Source organism: Triturus cristatus, chromosome 8, assembly GCF_964204655.1.
Source record: "Triturus cristatus chromosome 8, aTriCri1.1, whole genome shotgun sequence".
Classification (NCBI taxonomy): domain Eukaryota; kingdom Metazoa; phylum Chordata; class Amphibia; order Caudata; family Salamandridae; genus Triturus; species Triturus cristatus.
In genome coordinates, this window is record NC_140591.1 from 1,430,406,807 (window position 1) to 1,430,425,218 (window position 18,412).

An 18,412-nucleotide genomic window follows, 5' to 3' on the forward strand; every position below is an offset into this window, starting at 1 on the left:
AGGCTTCCGATAGTACACGCTCGTTTAAAGCATATGTTTTCAAATTGACTAGAATTCGCCGGGGATTTTTTCTGTTTGGGTTTTTGGAAAAAGGATATCTGTGAATTCTCTGGATGTCTGTTTCCAGTTCGTTAACATCCACCGCGGGGATAAACTCTTTTAACAGATTTATGACATAGGTTTTAATGTCCTCCCCCTCTGAACCCACCGGAATATTCATAAGTTTACTGTTGTTACGCCTAGCATTATTTTCTAGGGTCTCCAGTTTATCTAGCATGACCTTTTCTCTCTTTTTTAATACAAGAATCTCAGTGAAATTAAGCTCAACTTGTTTATTCAAGGCTTCTATTGAGGCTCCCATTATGCATATTCTTTCGGTAATTGCCGACATTTTGACTTCTAGAGATTCACATGAGTCTTGTATTTTGGCCTGATTTGTTTCAGAGATGGCGAACTTACTCTGAATTTCCAACGACAGGGCATCTAGCATCTGTGCCAGATTTAGCTGGTCGGGGGTAATTGACACTGATGGTGTAGTCAAAGAGGCTAACATGGAATTTGAGGTGTCGGAGCCAGGGACAGATTACAGGCCATTTTCACCTAATACCTCAAACCTATTAGCAATTGTAATGTTGGAGAGTTCCGCCTCTCCGGGAACCGGAATAGTTTTCCTTGTGTCCATTTTAGCCTCCGATACTTTTAGTAACTTAGTTGGTGATATCTTTCCCTTGCCCTTGCTTATAGTGGACTGAGGCGCCTCCAGTTACAAGGGAGTGATTAGTTGCTTTTTTTCCTGTACTTTAAAGTAAGATCTTAAAGACAGCGTAATCCTAAGTATCAGAGTTTCTTTCAGTTGATGCGAAGACAAAGACAAGATGATTTGCTGGTTCCCCTTTAAGCTCTTGCCTGATTTTATAATGGGTTTTTTAATGAGGGGTTTCCCTAAAGTAGGGACCAGAGAGGGAGTAGTAGAGGGAGCTGCCAAGTGCTCCAGCTGGTTATAAATGTTATTACGCAGAGTGAATCTAGTATGATGCACTGAAGATATAGTTTTCTCCTCTACTACCGCTTGTAAATGCTGGCTCTCCAGTAACTCAGAGGACTTAAGCGGGGAAGAGTCGTCAGAAAACCCCCTTTTATCTACTCTATCTGCTCTATCTGCTTGGGGAGGTGACAGGGCTGATATCTTAGATGTTACTTTCCCTTTTCTCTTAGGGTGCTGATTTAAGGTGGACATCACATTACAGTCCCCTTTATTTGAGTTTGCTTTATACCTTGTCCCAACCAGAGACCATGTGTGATATTCAAGTATTTCAATAATTTGTTGGGGGAATAAACAGGTTTTATTGCTTTTCTAAATTCTAGGTAGTTGCTGATTGTCCTTATTTGGAAAACTGGTCCATAATTTGCAGGTCTCTACAAAGAAAAACATTCCACCTACATATGTTTTGTAGAAGAGATGAAGATTATCAGCTGAGCTGTTCACGATTTAAGGCTGCTTCTTTTGACGTAGGGTTTGAATTCGGATAGTAGAAGATAGGTCCACTGCTATGAATTGATCTGTGGGCAATGCTGAGTGCTTTAATGGATATTCTACTTGAACCAGGCAGCACTTGCTTGTCTTTGAGTACAGGAGTGATGTGGACACATCTGCCCAGGCTAAGAATTTGTTTGGTAGCAGCATTCTGGATTTGTTAATGTGTGTTGATTAGATGGGTTCTAACCCCATATGTATTCTAGGGGCATAGTCTGTGCATGATAGCCCTGGAGCTGTTGAGGCCTGGACTCTTGAGTTACATCCAAGGTTGTAATGCTCTCATTGTGCAGATGGTGCTTTTTATCAGGAGGTTGTCCTGACCTTCCAGTGAGAGTATGTAGTCCATGATCACATCTGAATTCTTCTGTTGATGTTTTGTGGAAAGAGTTAATCTCCCTAGGCTGGGCTGTGCATGGGTCAAGAAGATTCCTCATTCCACACGACAGGTTTTCAGTTTTTGTAGATCCCGATTTATTAGAAATTCTAAAATGTATCACATTAAAATAGGTTCATCAATATCATGTAAACAAATGGCAACCTAGAAGTGGCAATCATTTCTGAGTATCTCTCATGCAGCTCACACTCTGCCAATATTACAATGTTGCTCATCTCAGCAGTTTCCCTGCCTAACTACAACTTCAAACAAAATGGAATATTCTTGTGCTGCTTTTCAAAGTCCAGAACGGGACAGCAAACTTTGGCAGGTATTTAAACTTCGAACTTTCCAAACTAAGTTGTATTATTGCTAGGTGCTGGCTGTGACTTGTAGGCAATTCTGTCATGTAACATCTGCTCCCTAGTTATGTGGTCGCTGCTGTTGTGTTGTTTCTTCTAATTCTCCAAACCTTTCTATATGCCCTTAAACCCTTCAGTGTCATCCAGCCTTAACTCTAAACAAGTTGCCTTTCTGCCACATCACTCTGAAATTGTCTTGCCATTACACCAGCAATCAAGCTCTTTGGTATTCACGTTTTGACCCTTTCATCCTTCAGCCGTGAGGGTTGGGACCCCTCACTTCATGCTCACCTTCTTGTCGGGATCATACCACATCAGCTCCCAAACTTGTCTCAACTGGTGTTCCCAACCCCATCCATTTCCAGGCAGAGAGGATTTAGTTTCATAATCCTTGACCACAACACGGATGCTCTGATCTATAGAAATAAAATACCAAAACATTTTTTATTTTTCTGAGTTTTACTTCACCTTACATTTATCCATTATGTTTTTTTTATTTGCTGTGTCTCGATTGATGTATGAGATGGTACTTATTGAACATTTTCATATTTTGTATACAAGGATTATGGTCACAGTGCCGCACCTTAGAACATTTAGGGCCTCATTATGATGCGGTTCGGACCGCAACCAACAGCTTGTCTGTTGCGGTCCGAACCGCATCTACTGCTGCGGTTCGACCGGCACATTAGGATGCGTGTAGTCGGAGGCAGCAGTTGGAGGGACCAACCAATGCCTTCTGATGGGCTCATGGAGCCAGTCGGTCAATCGGAAGTTCCTCATAATCCCTTAATGATGGCATTTCCGCCCTTGGGATTATGATGTTGGTTTCCAACAGCCTTTCCATGTCGTCCCATGGAAAGGCTGTCGAAAAGCGACATTGGTGACCCCTAGCAGTGTCCCCTTCCACCCTGGGCTTCTGCATCTGGGCCTGGGTGGGCACGGTGCCTGCAACACGTTGCAGGGACTGTTCCCTCACCGAAAGGGTGCCGGTCGTAGGCAACGCTGACCGACATCGTAATACTGCCTATATAGCTAAGTATGTTGTTGTCACTGTTGGGTGTTCGTATACTTTCTTATTTATAAAACACGCTTAGAGTTATCCTGCTTTTCTTTGTGCGTATTCAAATATACACATAAAAAATACAAAATTATACTAATACCGCTGTTTTTCTATATTGCTTTAACCGAACTGCCTCCGATTTTCTCATACACAGTGATCATTACAAATTTAAATTTTTGTGTAATCTTACTACCAGCATTACCTCCAAAATAGTAAATAGCTTTAAAGGTCAAGAGAGATGTATATGGTCATTAATGCTAGGCCCGCTTGAACGGTTTTATAGAAGTTAAAGACAGTTCAATATTAACTTTTTTCTACTTTAACATTACATAAGTTGGTTTTGTTTCTTTTTTTTTTTTCCAAAAGAAATGATAGTTATTGATTTTAATCTTCAGGGCCGCAGAGGGCTTTATTATTGTTCTGAGAACCGCCTTGGAAGTCCTGCGAATAAAACATTGATTGTTCTATGCAAATTAGTTACCGTAGAAAAACAGTACAGAGACTGCATGTCGTTTAAAAGATTTAAGACCGCACTTAAGAGAAACTTTCCATTTTGATCCATAAGATGGTCTAGAAGAAAGATAATTGCTTTCAGAACGTTCATAAAATTGTTTTTGTTGTCTTCAAAGATCTATGCTTTGCACTCTGGTTTTCTGCACTGAATGGCCTGCATAGAAGTAGCATAGCATAGCAGTACTTACTATACCTTTAAATCCGTTTCCTGAAGTCTCTATTTAGCCTACCCAAATGTATTTTTCTTTGCTTGCCTTACTTTGTTTGCTACATTTTGTAAAGTGATTTGGCACCTTTTCTCATTGGTTGCTGAATGTAATGAAACGTTTGGTAAATGCTTTAGAAATAATTCCTTGTGCGTTTTCCACTAGAAGTGGATCAGCAACTTTACTAACACTGTTCAAGGATGTGGGACTCTGAGTGTGTCCACCAGGTCTTGTGCAAATACATCAATCCCGCCCATTATTTGTGAGATGCACAGTCAGAGTACATAGGAACTTGGTCTCGAAAAACTGAACAAATTTAGAAAGTACATAGGCTATCCTTTTCCTTAACATTGCACTGGTGCCAGGACAAGTGAAGTGAATGTTTGTCCCAGGTGCACCCCCCTCACATGAATCCTAATATCAGCTGAACACTTGCAACGAGGTCTAGAATTAGCACCTCTCAGGTATCAGGGGCTCTGTCAAAGAGGATTTTAAGGGTATTAGAGGATTTAATATATTTTTTTTTTCTTCTGTATCCATTTTCATTCATCTCTTTTCTCACTGTTATTTGCTAAACCCAGCATGGTAAATTGTTGATTGTACAGCAACACTGTGATGAGTAGAAATGCTTGAATGATTCTGAGTCTGGGTGTATCCTAGTCCAATATTTTCAGCTCATCTGTGCCATTGGAGGCATGAACTTACCATATTCAAAACACTCTTGATGAAGGCAAAAAAGGCACAGGCGAGCCTGTCCGCACCCATCCGTGACCCGGACGTGTACAGCACCAAGCTATCTTCCGACATGCTCCTGTGGGAAGCTACTTATACTCAACACTTTTTCCTTGGTAAATACTATCATAACCTCCATTCTGCCTTTTAACAACTATTACGTGTCCTATCTATTTATCACCTCTGAAGAGGCAACTATTTTCTCAGTCACCTCTAAAGTGCCACATCTCATAAACTTACCGTCCCATTGGGACTAACATAAAGTTTGTAGGGAGTCAGCTCTCACTCGAGCCACAGCGCTTACTCTTCAAGCAACATCATACGCTGACTTTTTATGTGCACTTCCTACCTCATAAACATGAAGCCCATCTCTATTTAGGAACTTATGATCTTCATGATTTTCCATCACAGAATCATGGTTGACCTGATTTGTACCATCCCCATCAGGGCTACACTATTCTTTTTAAGGATTGCCAAGAAACCCATGGGAGGGGTTTAGCAATCATTTATTGCTCCTCCTTTCAGGTTATAGCTATAGCTTCCCACTTGTGTCATTTGCTGAAACTTTATTGTTTAAGTTCGCAGCTCATAGTAGAGCCACTTTTGCTTGTGGACTAATTTGGCCAATTCCTTCACCCCCTTCCAGGCTCCCTTTATACTTAAGTGCATTCATTTACAATATTAGGATACCTTAACATCTGGCATGTTGACACTGCTAGACTTGAATCTAGATTTCCTTGATCTGTAGGCTATGCTTGACCTTAATTTACTTGTAAATCTTCCTACCTATAAGGCTGGTCATCTTCTTAGTCTCATCTTTTCCACTGTCTCCTCTCATGCACACTGTACCCCCTTTTCTGCTTCTGTGGACAGACAATTTTGGAGGTACCTTCTCCTTAGACTGGTCCAATTCCCCCTCCCCCACCCCTTCAGTAGTCCAGCTTGTTATCATCAAATATTAATTGCAGAATTAGGGCTAAAGTTATTTCTATTTCTCTTTCAAGAGCTCTCACTCACAATTACTTTTTTTCCCTTTCATGATGATCCCAGTAAGGACAATTACTCTAATCAGCTGTTTGATTCTTCCCATCAATGGATCAAATGCTTCCTTGATACTTTTGTGCCTCCTAAAAATTGGCACCATTGTCATAAGATTCCCTCAACAGCAAAGTATACTGCTGAAATTGCAGCTGTCTAGCGGTCCTGGAAAAATTGTCAAAGGATCTGGAGAAGTAGTTACACTGCTGAGGCTCTTGACACTTACATGTGCTTTCTAAGAATTCATAAAACCATCCCCAGGAAATCTCAATCTAGCTGCATGGCCTTTCAAATTGTGACTGCAAATAACACTTCTTGTGAGCTGTTCAAATTTGTGACCGAACTCTCTGAGTCTGCTGTGGCTTATTTTTCGCTCTCTGTGAATCACTTTCCACCTTAGTTACTGAAAAATGAATACCATCTGTGCTCAGCTTCCTCCTCCTACCAAACTGGAATATACGACCTTTTATGAAATTGATCCCAGAGCTAAACTGTTGGGTTGTATGCTTGTCCCCTCAGAAAGCATTGTTTTCTTAATGAATCCGATTAAATGTGGGCCCCACGAGGGTCCCTGGCCTCCATTTCCTCTCAAAATGTCATTAGCCCTGCTATCACTGTTCATTTTAATATCTCTTTTTATTTTGCCCCAGTCCATAGTCACAGGAAACTGGTTGTCACTCTGGTGTACCCACCATTGTTAGTAACTTTCAACCTATATCTCATTGACCTTATCCAGCAAAAATTTTGGAAAAAGAAGATAAATAGTTACCTCTGAACATTTATTGGGGACAACAACATGCTTTATCCTAATGCTTTCAGTTTTTAATACCTTCACTCTACATTCTGCTTGTGGTAGATGATGATCTTTGATGTATTCTTGATCATGGGTGAAAAGAAGCTCTCATTCTGCTCGATATTACCGCTGCATGGACATCATTTCTCATGATTCAAATGAGCATACATGGCCAGGGCCTTAATTGGTTTAATTTTTTTTTTCACTTAGACATCAAGCAGAACATCTTTCTTCATTTCTTCATCATTAAGATAGTATTTACCAGCGGAATCTTCCCGACTCAATGGAAACGGACTTCCATTCTTCCTCTTTTGAAGAAAGACAACCTGGATAGCTCGGAACGCGGTAACTACCGCCCCATTGCAAGACTACCCTTTGCTGCTAAATGTATTGAAGACATAATGAATACACAAATAACTCAGCATATCGAATCTAATGCCCTGCTAGATGAAACACAACATGGTTTTAGGAAGAATCACAGCACAGAGTCGGCCCTAATCACAGCCACTGAGGAAATTCGGTCTATTTCAGACATGGGGGTACGGCCGCTCTGGTGCTGTTGGATCTCTCGGCGGCCTTTGATACGGTCAGCCATGAGATCTTGGCTGACCGTATGCAAGAGGCAGGAATTAAAGGCTCGGCACTTGAACTTTTGAAATCTTTTCTGAGCAATCGGCAACTTAATGTAGCAATGGGGTCGGCAACCTCTAAACAATTTTCACTACCTTGTGGAGTGCCACAGGGATCAGCCCTGAGCCCTACACTCTTCAATCAATAGTAGAAAAAACAGGTTTTGTTTTGGCTTCCTACGCTGACGACACACAGATCGTTGTGTCCCTAACCAAGGAAGAAAAGCACCCGGGTGAGGCATTCAAAATCTGCATGAAGAATGTGAGTGATTGGATGGATGTCAACTGTTTGAAGTTGAATGCAACAAAAACAGAGGTAATCATTTTGGGTAACAAACCTGCCCTTTGGACATCAAATTGGTGGCCACCTGCTTTGGGGGTGCTACCAACACCCGCTACCAAAACCAAGGACCTGGGGATCATCATTGACAAAGAACTTAAATTTAAAGCTCAAGTCAACAAAGTCACAGCTATCTCTTTTTGTGCCATTAGGCTAATTAACAAAATAAAGTACTTCATACCAGAGGATCTCCTGAAAACAGTGACCTTGGCCCTGGTCCTCTACCGATTAGATTACTGTAATAGCCTCTACTTTACCATCAATTCAGGTTTGATCAATAGGCTCCAGGTGGTACAGAATGCGGCAGCTCGCCTCATTATGAATATCCCCAAGCACGTCTCAGCCAAAGAAGCCATATAGAAATTGCATTGGCTTCCAGTCAGGCAAAGATGTAAATTCAAGGTCCTATGCTTGACTTTTAAGTCGCTGCATAATCTGGGACCAGCACAGTTCAGGAACAAACTAAAATGGTATGTTCCCAAGAGGACCCTACGGTCTGGAACAGCCAGGAAAATGGTTATCTCCCCTTTTAAAAAAATAACGTGGGGAGGCAGGAGTCTTTTTAGATCTGCAGCTTTGCTTTGGAACACACTTCCCACCTCTCTAAAATCCGCTTCCTCTTTGATTCACTTTAGGAAAGACCTGAAAACATGGCTGTTTACACAAACCATCTAATCCGCTTAACCAGACGACAACCTGTGCTTTCTGTCCCACTGTTCTTTTATCAGGCATAGCGCCAAGACGCCTCAGGGTATATGCTGCGCTTTATAAATTTAATTCAATTCAATTTCACTAATATTTTAAACCTCTGACTTATAGAGTCCCTTAGGGCTCCTCACTTATCTTGACATTGTTCAATCAAGGAGGACTCAGGGGAGGTACAACCCAGGCTCCAGACTTATTTGTCCAATGTTGCCTCTTGGACAAGAGGCAATACAGCTAAGCTCAATAGAGACAAAACAGAATTCCTGTTGTTAGGTGCTCCCTGGTCGACTCAGTTATCAGCTTGGTGGCTTGAAGACCTAAGAACCCTTCAACCATATTCTTTGTTCCTCTTCTGCTCACGGTTTGGGCATCTTCTTCTGCACTAATGTTTCCTTTGGGACTCAAGGCAACACACTAACTCGTTGCTGTTCATTTTTGCTGCTTCACATTCTGTTTAAAGAGATTTCTCTGCTCATGGTCCCCTCTCATCAAGTAGTGGTTCGGACATTTATCCTTTGTCAGCTAAATTACAGTATCTCTTTTTACCTTGACCTCTCATCATTTATCATTCAATGTCTGCAGCTCAACCAGAATGCCACAGATCCTTATTCTTCGTGAATGCTCAACTATCTTTCAATCTCAAGCTACTTCATTGGCTTCCTGTAGTGACGTGAGCCTTGTTTAAAGCATTTTGAATTTGTCATCACAACCGCCACCATCACAATCCTACCTAATTAAGACTATGGTTCACTTGTTACTGGCCCTCTCACTTTTTCTGTTCCACCTCAGATAATGTTTTGCAGTTTGCTAAAATCACACACTTGCATATGGGTGGCTACTCATTTCATTTCCTAGTGGCGAACCATTGGAAATCCCTTCCGCAGGGAGATTTACTTTTCTTCAACCATCTAGCATTTTCTAAATTTATCAAAACATGACTTTTCTCCATTATCTAGTTCTCTTGTTTCAGTTTCTCAGTTTCCCTGGGCACCAGCACACACTTTTCTGAATATGAGTTGTGCTCAACAAATTCCATAACATAACATAACATCCTGAATTACGCATATAAGAGGCACTGCTAGGTTTCCTTCTCTCAGTTAGGGAACAGAAATAACCCAGGGAATGTTTTGCCCTCAGGTAGCTCAGGACCTACCTAAACTATACCACCTCTGCTGAAGAAGACTCACGTAGCAAAACCGTGATGCTGTAAATGCTGGAATTAGTTTAAACCACTGGCAATCTTTCTGTCATCTGCATATAGTTGCCAATAGATATCACAGGCTGCATTGGCTAGAGCTAGGGTAGGAATGAACTGGCTGAATTGAAACGATGAGAAAAAGGAAAAATGAAAACTCCACACAAAGGTATTTTGCAAACTCAAGTCAGTGTTTGACTGAAAAAGCGAACCATTGTGGTCTGTCCTGTCAGTGAGCACCCTCATTTGTTCCTGCAGTGTAAACTCATTACATCCTTGCAGCAGAAAACATATGTGTGCAGCCAGTGAGAAAGTCCCATTACTGCTATTGATCCTTGTTAGTGTCTTTTGAGTGGTGTACCCCCAGATTATTTCCTTGGCTGTATTTGCCAGCTGTAGATCACTATGTGTTCACCCCTGCTAACCAGTAGCAAAGTACCTGTTCTCCTTCTTTTAACATGATAAAATTGGCATACCCCTAAGGCACATAATTAAGTCACCTATAAGTTCATATTATATGGTACCAAAGTGTACCTATGGCCTGTAAGTTAAATGTCACAAGTGGAGTGTAGCACCCTTTGTGCCATCCACAGAAGTAAACGTGTAAACATGACTGTAGGCCTACCACCAGTAGCCAGACTGCAGTTTTAAACTGCAAATTTGACCTTCCAAAAGAACCCCTTTTCACAGGTCTAAACCCTCCTTTTAAATATTAATAAGTGATCACTAAGTAGGCCATACTACCCATAAGGCAATTTGCATGGTATTAAACTGGAGTTGCTTCTCTGATCGGTTCCATTTCTTTTTTTAGGAAGCCACACAACCAAGTGTCCTGTCTGACCCTTGCTTTGAGGCTACCTGACATTATGTCATCTGTTGAGATTGGTATTTAATCCTGTTAGCCTAGTTCACATGAGATGTTATAGCCTTGAAAGCCTTCTGTAGTGGCTTTAGATTGGAGAATATTCTTAGGGCTTCTGGTTTGTACCATACAGCTACCTTTAGGACCTTTTTTACTGAAGTCAGTGCATCACATGGCTAATAGTGTCCTATGTGGGCTTTGAACAGCCAATTGAGAGACTAGTTCGAGTAGAAAATGTCTTATGGGATCTGTGAAATTCATATGCGTTATTGCCAAATGTGCTTCACAAGCAATGTTTCCCATGTGACTTTAAAAACTATGTAAAATACAATGAATGGCTATTTCATATGACTTTTGTATGTGAGGTCATACCTTTTATACAGTTTCCCCTCAAACTATTACCCATGCATACTTCCCATCATTTCCACACATATTGTGCGTATTCATTTTGGAAAAAATGTGACAATTTCACCGGCCTGTAGTAAAGGCTCAACTTAATTTGAGTGGGAGGGAGTTCCAGGACAGAATTACCAGGCGGTAATTAATATGATTTGGCCTGAGAGGCCAACATGGCAGCTGTTTAAGGCAAGAGCTCCTGACTCCTTAATCCACGTAGTTCCTGGCCTTCAGGGGTTCGTCACCCTTGCAGTTGATTTTGGCAGTGGACACTCTCATGTGCTGCGGGACACCTAAGGCTGATGACATTTCTCCTAGGGTCCGAGCCACCAGGCCCTAGGCCCGCGGGCGGTGGGCAATGGGTCCTGCAGTGAGTGGCAGACTGTGAGAAGTCCACGCCTGCCCAGGGAACTCTCCTTGGTGCCTTGAGGTGCCAGAACACTCTTCTCCCCAGTCAGAGCAGTGGGGCAGAGCCCACTCTACTGGGAAACTGTCCTGGGAGCCGAGATATCCGAGGTGAGTGATGACTCCCCCAAGCTCTGAGGCGTGGCCACCAGTGCTAGGTTCACACCCCTCTCTGCAGAGCCCCGAACTGGTGACGGGTGCGGTCGAACCTCACCTCACCATTGAAGCTGGATAGAGTCGAGCTTGCCTGTGTGGTGTCTGCTTTTCTCTGCACGCCCCTATTCCTGACTCTTCACAGCGACTCCCCCTGAGAACCCTCCTGCTGCTGATGTTGTGGGAGAAAGCCTGGTGAGTAGTTTTCCCTGCAGGGGCATGGCTGTGGCCCTCAGCTTCCTCCTTTGCCCTGTGCACCCTGCTGGGCCCTCCTGCTCCTGGGCTTTTCACTACAACAGTGGCTGTTGGGGACACTCCCTCCTGCAGTACCCAACGGGGGAGCTCCTCGACCACAGCCCCCTGGTATTGTTTCACGTGGCTCCCTGCTCCCGTGAGGAACCTTCATGAGAGCATCTGCCTGGGTCACAGCTATGCCTCTCCCCACCAATGGTGGAATTTGGGCCGGTGGAGCTGCTGGGGACCCTGAGGACTCACCATTCTTGCAGCTTCTGCGAGGCACCTGGTGAAGTCAGCTGTAGTCCTGGAGCAGCGCCTCAATGCTGGTGCCTTTGAGCCCCCTCTTTATGGGACCCACAACTAACTTGCCTCAATGCTCCGGGGCCAGGGGCACCACCTCTTTGCAGGGGGAGGCTGACCTGGCTGCTCATGCTGCCCTGACCCCCATGGTCACTTGAGGGGATAACAGATGCAAGCAGGCCTGGACTCTTAAGCAGCTTTGCTCTCTTATTAATCTCCTCCCCGCCACGCGATGAAACTATGGGATGCACCAAACAGCAAAACTGGCCTGGTCCTCTGCCATCCCTGCCTGGGGCGCCTGTCCCGTCCTCCCCTGGATATCACCCAGACAAACTGTACACCATCCTGCAGAGAATTGAGGCTGCCAAGGTTGCAAAACCCATAACTTCAAAAACAGCTCCTGGACTTCAAAGACCGAATGACATTCCTTGAGGGCCATATAGAGGAGGCTGAGGGTAGAGCTCAATGAAGTAACATTAAAGTGGTGGGCCTTCTGGAGGGCATGAGGACACAAATATAGTTCACTACATAGAGACTTGGCTCAAAGACTTGGTGCCTACTTATACTCTCACTCTGTTCTTTTTAATTGAGTGAACTCACAGGGTGCAAGCTTGGCGCCCTCGGGCTGGTGCAACCCCCTGTCCTATAATGGCGAAAGACCTCCATTTCAAGGACCAAGATGCCATCCTTAAGCATGCATGCCAAGCTGAGCTGCTCCTAAAAGATTACCACAGGATTTGTATTTTCCCAGACTACACAGTAGCGATGCAAATACAATCTGTATCGTACCTTGGCGTCAAGCGGTGCCTTCATGAATTGCAAGTCAAATATGCTCTTCTATTTCCACAGATTTTGAAGGTAATCTCAGACAACTCTCGTCTTCACTGTCACACCAGACACCTGTGGTTAGGTGAAAACCCGATCTCCTTCTATGCAGCAGCTCTGTTCGGATGAGGGCCAGGTGAAATCGCCTAGGCTAAGGATGGTCCTTCCCTGAAACAGGCAACCCCTTCACTGGACCAGGTCTTGAGCAGCTGCAGCTCGGCTCTGGTTGTGGCGGAGGCATTCTGTCACCCTCCTGGGATCTCGTTTAGCTCTCCCTCCGAGGATTTGGGGATAGAGGGCTCTACATCGACCTGTCATGGGGCCTGGACTCACCTCCCAGGGTGACCCCCCCAAACAGCTGATGAGAATCTGTGATACCCTCCTGTGGGTCTGATGTATGTGCAACCCAGCCATGGGTGGTAAAGTGTGGCAGAGTGCCAACGCGTGGCCCTCTTGTACCTGTGGACTAAAGACACGACTAGTTGGGACCCAAGAGCAGTTTTTTTGCTAGTCCTTACACCACCAACTACTTCTTCCATGGATGGAGTCGCCCCTGTTATCTGGCACTGTGGAGCCTTGCCTACTCACTCTACTGCTCCGAATTTCACCAACCCTGCCCCCAAGAGCAATGATAGTTTGACACTTTGGGCAGCAGGTCTTGTGCCTCCTGCTTGAAGTATTCTCTTTGTTGTTATCTATACTGTTTAACCTGGTTTATTGCCCTTCCCAGGTGGTCTTTACTCCCCTCCCACTGGGCCCCTCCCCGATGCAACTTGCCCCTGGGCTTGAGGCCCTCCCATGGTAACATCTGGAGGGACAGCTCCTTGTGGAAAAATGGGAGTTTACCCACTCCAGATCATCTTCTGGAACATTCGGGGCATGCACACACCCTTCAAGCATAAAAAAAATACACGCTTACCTTAAAAGAAGGGGAGTCAAGACAGCCCTAAGGCCCATATTACCAGAACAGAGACTGCAGAGGCTTGAGAAGCGCTGGAGGGGCCAGTTCTACACCATTCACTTCTCCACTTATGCCCAGGGCACACTGACCTGGGTGGGGTGTCCCCCTGAGGGTGGTGTCCCAGATAATAGCCCTCGAGGGCCACTTTGTGCTACTGGAGGTGGTCCTGGATGGCTCCCCATTACTCATAGGCACGGTCTACGATCCCAATTCTGACCAGCTGCTGCTTTGGCTCTGCCATTCATCCCATCTGGCTACCTGGGCCCACCTACATTGGTTACCGTTGGGGTGATATTAACTGTGTCCTCAATCCCATCTTGGGTTGCTCCCATCCACCCCTCTCCAACACACCCACCACCGTTAGTGCTTGGAGCTTGATGCGCCTTGACAGATCTTTGGCGGTAACATCACTCTGGGATCCACCTCTATTCATATTATTCCCCAGCACAAGACGTGTATGCTTTCCTAGACCAGCTCATTGGTTCCTTGACGCTGAGCCCTTCTATCTCCTTCCTGGATTACCTGCGCCACAAACTATCTGACGAAAGCCCCTTGATAGTGGAGGTACTTTGGGGGAGACTGCTTTCCCCCATCCCCACGTGGCGCCTACAGCCTTCCACTCTTGAGGATCCTCCTCTTTCAGACGCAGTCTCGGACAGTATAACCAACTACTTTATGCATTAAGAGGGCTTCACCTCTTCGCATTCAGTTGAGTGGGAGGCCTTTAAGGTGGTGGCCCGGGCTTCTGCTTCGGGGTGGTCTCGGGGGTGTGTAGGATGTTGATTCTAGACTTGGACGTCCTCGAGAAAGAATAAATAGATAGTGAACGTGGCTCAGTCCAGGACCCGTCCTTGCACCTCTCACTCGCTCAGCTCTGGGAACGTGAGGCCAAACTCCTGGGATGTTGCACACACACCAAGGGCAACAAATCTGGTTGTTTCTTAGAATGGCTGAGTAATAATGACCTTCGTCTCCCACAAATAGTTTCAGTCCATGACTCCTTGAGCACCCCTCTTCATATGCAGGTTCAGATCCATAGCACATTCACTTGTTACTGCTCTGCCCTTTATTCTCCACCTGTGGAGCTCTCAGCGGAGTTGATACAGGACTATCTGGCAGCGACACTCCTCCCCGCCTCACCTTCAAAGAGGGGGTCAACCTGGACTCCCAATTGCAGAACAAGAGATTTGTGTGGCAATAGCAGGACTGTAGATGAGGAGAACCCCCAGGACTGATGGCCTGTTTGCAGAATTTTATAAAACCTTTGCTGCTATCTTAACCCGCAAGTTAGGTAGGGCTCTATTACTGCCACTCTGCACAAGGCGTCCTTAGTATCCCTCTCGAAACCCAGGAAAGACCCAACTGATCTCCCCTCATACTGCCCAATAGCTATAGCTATCCTAGATATGGACTACAAGATCCTTAGCAAGGTTCTGGCTGACAGCCTCCATCCAGTCTTCACTTGCCTAGTTCATTCAGACCAGAACAGGTTTGTCCCTGGCAGAAATACCTCCCTTAATCTTCACTGCCTATTTAGAGTCATAGAGGCTGCGCAACACTCCTGGAAACGGGGCGGCTGCATTGGTCCTAGACCTCCACAAGACATGTGATATCCTGCACTGGGACTTTCTTTTTGGGGTACTGGAAAGATTTCAAATCTGGCCCCGCCTAACCAGCCTAATCTGTCTATTATACTTGGCCCCCACTATTTGGGTACTCTACGGCAAGCAGCTGTCCGAATCCGTACTGGGGGCAGAGGTACGAGGCAGGCTTGCCCCATGTCTCCTCTCCTCTTTGCCTTACCAATAAAGCTGTTGGTGACTCGAGTCCTGTAATGGGGTGGGGACTGGGGCATACTCCTCCCGGACACTACAACCACCATCTCTGTGATTGTCAATGACATTCTTTTCTATTTCAAGGACGTCACTGCTGACTGCCCACCAATTGCCCTCCTCTTAGCCAAGTTTGGTTATATATCATACATTCGGGTCAGCTGGCACAAATCATGGATGTTACCCATGTCCCCGACACTGCCCTCGATGCACCTTGACCTTGGGGAGGGCTTGATCCTCTGATAACCCACTCACTTTTGTTACCTGAGCATTCGTATCTTTCCTGACACTGTAGGCCTACTTGATGCTTTCCTGATGGCAGCAGTAAATACTCTCCATTCCCAGGTGGTGTTCTGGTGATTACTCCCCTTGTCCATGGTGGGCAGAGTAGCTGTTTCAAAGATGGTGATGATTCTTCGTCTACTTTACTGTTTCGCGAACCCACTGATCACTCTTTTCAACGTGTTCTTTCAGGGCCTGCATCCCCTCCTTGGGGGATGTTATATGGCACAACTTGCGTCGATGTGTAACACTGTCAAAGCTCCAACTCCCCCCTCACAGGGGTGGACTTGGTGTCCTCAACTTTGAATATTATTTCTTAGCAGTTTAGCTCCAGTGGCCTCCGTATTGGCTGGTGGGCAGCTATCTGGAGGACACAATCTATTTTGGATCCTCCACTGTTCATACATCTCTGCTATGGTGCTTGCTTCCCATGATCAGGAACCCTCTGTGTCCCTCAGGCTGCGTCAAGCAGCTCCTACATGCTTCCACAGGGCTTTGCAGCTCCCTCGCCTGATGGCTATCATCCCAATCATCCCAATCCTCGACCTATGGACCCAGGGCACCTGCTTTACTGACTGCCAGCTGCACCCCTGGACTCAGGTCAGCCTAAAAACTTTGGGGAACGTATTTATAAATGGACAGCTATTGTCCTTTGTGGCTCTGAGGGTCATTTTGGCCTGCATGAAGACCAGTTCCTGGTTTATGCTGCAGTTGTCAGTGCTCTCTGCCACCTTTGGGTGGTCCAGGATGAGGAGCCCCCACCCACCCTCTTCTTCATACTCTTTACACTATGGGGGCAGTCACCGGGTGATCAGCTGGCAGACTGGCTCCTTTACGGAGTCTCCCCTTGTCACCCTTCAAACACTCTAGGAAACATGGGAAGAGGAATTCGGAAGAGATCTCGATTAGAAGGAATGACCCCGAGCTTTGGCCTATTCAAGGAAGGCCTCTAGGAATGCCCGTCACCAGCATTCAGGTCAAATTGTATCAGCTGGTGACGGGCATTCCTCTCCTTCAGCATATCTCCAGGATCTTTCCAAGTGTTTCCGGCAGATGCGCCAGATGCCCTGCCCCGGCTGCAAGCCTGAAACATATCCTTTGGGACTGCTCCCATATCTTGGATGCAGTCTTACACCTACTTGAGGGATCCACAGGCATTGGAGGAATGCATTCCTGGGTAGTCTGTGCATCATCCCCCACTCTAAAACTTGTAAGTGATGACACACTTAGTCAATATGGCCCTCCTACGAGCCAAGCACTCCATCACAATGAAATGGAAACTTCCACTTCCTCCCACCGTTGCAGCTTTAGAATCCTCTTTTATCCGTTGGGCGGGTACTGAGAGTGCAGCCCTTCACCAAGAGGAGGCAAGGGACCTATGTGGTCAACCGATTGCCCATGTCTGGGAGCAGCTGTTATCCAGATTGATTGGCCCACCACCTCCCCCTCCACCACCAGCGAGCAACCCTGGCCACCGCCAGTCCCCTGACCCAGAGGACTACTCACAATGAATGGATCCTCCCCTACCCCTTCGGCCCTTGCTCCTGCTCTAGGCCTGCTTATCCCCCATCTTCCCAGCCCTATCTCCCCCGACCGCCTACCTCTCCCAGTTCTCATGCTCCCTCTACTAGTCCAATACGCTGACACTCCTACCCCAACTCTTTCCCTTAAGTGCTGTTACTCGATAAATATCCTGCTTGGTGGCCCCAAATCAGCTCACCCCTTTACTGCTTCAACCTATTCCTTGCTTCTCATTGTATGCCCTGTAAAGCAATGGGTGACACCTGGGCTATATGTAAAGGGTGCAATTGGACTTGATGTCATCACTGTTTGCATCATGTTTACATGTGTTAAAACCCAATATATATATATTTTTTTAAATGATTTGGAAGTTGGCAAAGAGAGAGAATAAGGTGGTGTTGGGTTAGCAAGCAGAGGGGCTGAACAAAGGTATTGAGAGGGATGGTGTTCTCGGTGGAGAGGGGGTGTGACCATGGGCTGAACACAATAAGAAAGGGACCTCTTGTACACTATTATACAGCTTTTGATAAAAAGAGGTAGAAATTACTCCAGCAAGCTTGCCTTTCATATAGGTAACAAAGTGGAGGGCCTTTGCAAGAGTTGGAAAGTGTAATGAAGGTGACTTATGAGGTAGATATTTCTATACAGCAATTGGCGAGGGTAGAAGTTAAAGGGTAATTTCAAAGCCAAAGGCTGTGTGAAATGTTATAAGGAAACAGCAGTTTGCAAATGGCTGCTTATGAGATGGATTTTGAGGGTCTGTTATTCCTATTAAAATGAACTCAAGGTATTAGACAAAAAACAAAGCATATTTGCATATTTGACCTACAAAATTCATAACTAATTTCCATGACTGTTCAACAGAATGCTAAGAAATTCCATCATTATAAACTAAAATAGGATTTTAAAAGGTTATCATTACAATATTGATGTGTAATATCCTAAAAACAAATAAAAGGACCTCTGAGGACAATATAAATAGTAGGACATAGTACAGCATTTCAAGATATCACTTGGCAGGCAGTTCAATTCGATTAGTGTACTTGAGGGCATTATAATACATATATCCTATAGGTATCCTTTAAAATACCTGTTGTGCTGTTGGATGACTTCAAGGGAAATAGACAATTTGAATTTTGATAGGCGTAAGCCTGA

The 18,412-nt window shown here is 45.1% G+C and overlaps 1 protein-coding gene and 1 pseudogene across 4 annotated transcripts in view; one reads left to right on the forward strand and one right to left on the reverse strand.

The window, feature by feature from the left end:
• The window catches only part of DLG2 (discs large MAGUK scaffold protein 2), a 4,361,751-nt gene that overhangs the window by 2,737,238 nt on the left and 1,606,101 nt on the right, over window positions 1–18,412 (forward strand). The window lies entirely within an intron of this gene.
• LOC146805882 (anaphase-promoting complex subunit CDC26 pseudogene) lies at window positions 2,246–3,285 on the reverse strand (annotated as a pseudogene).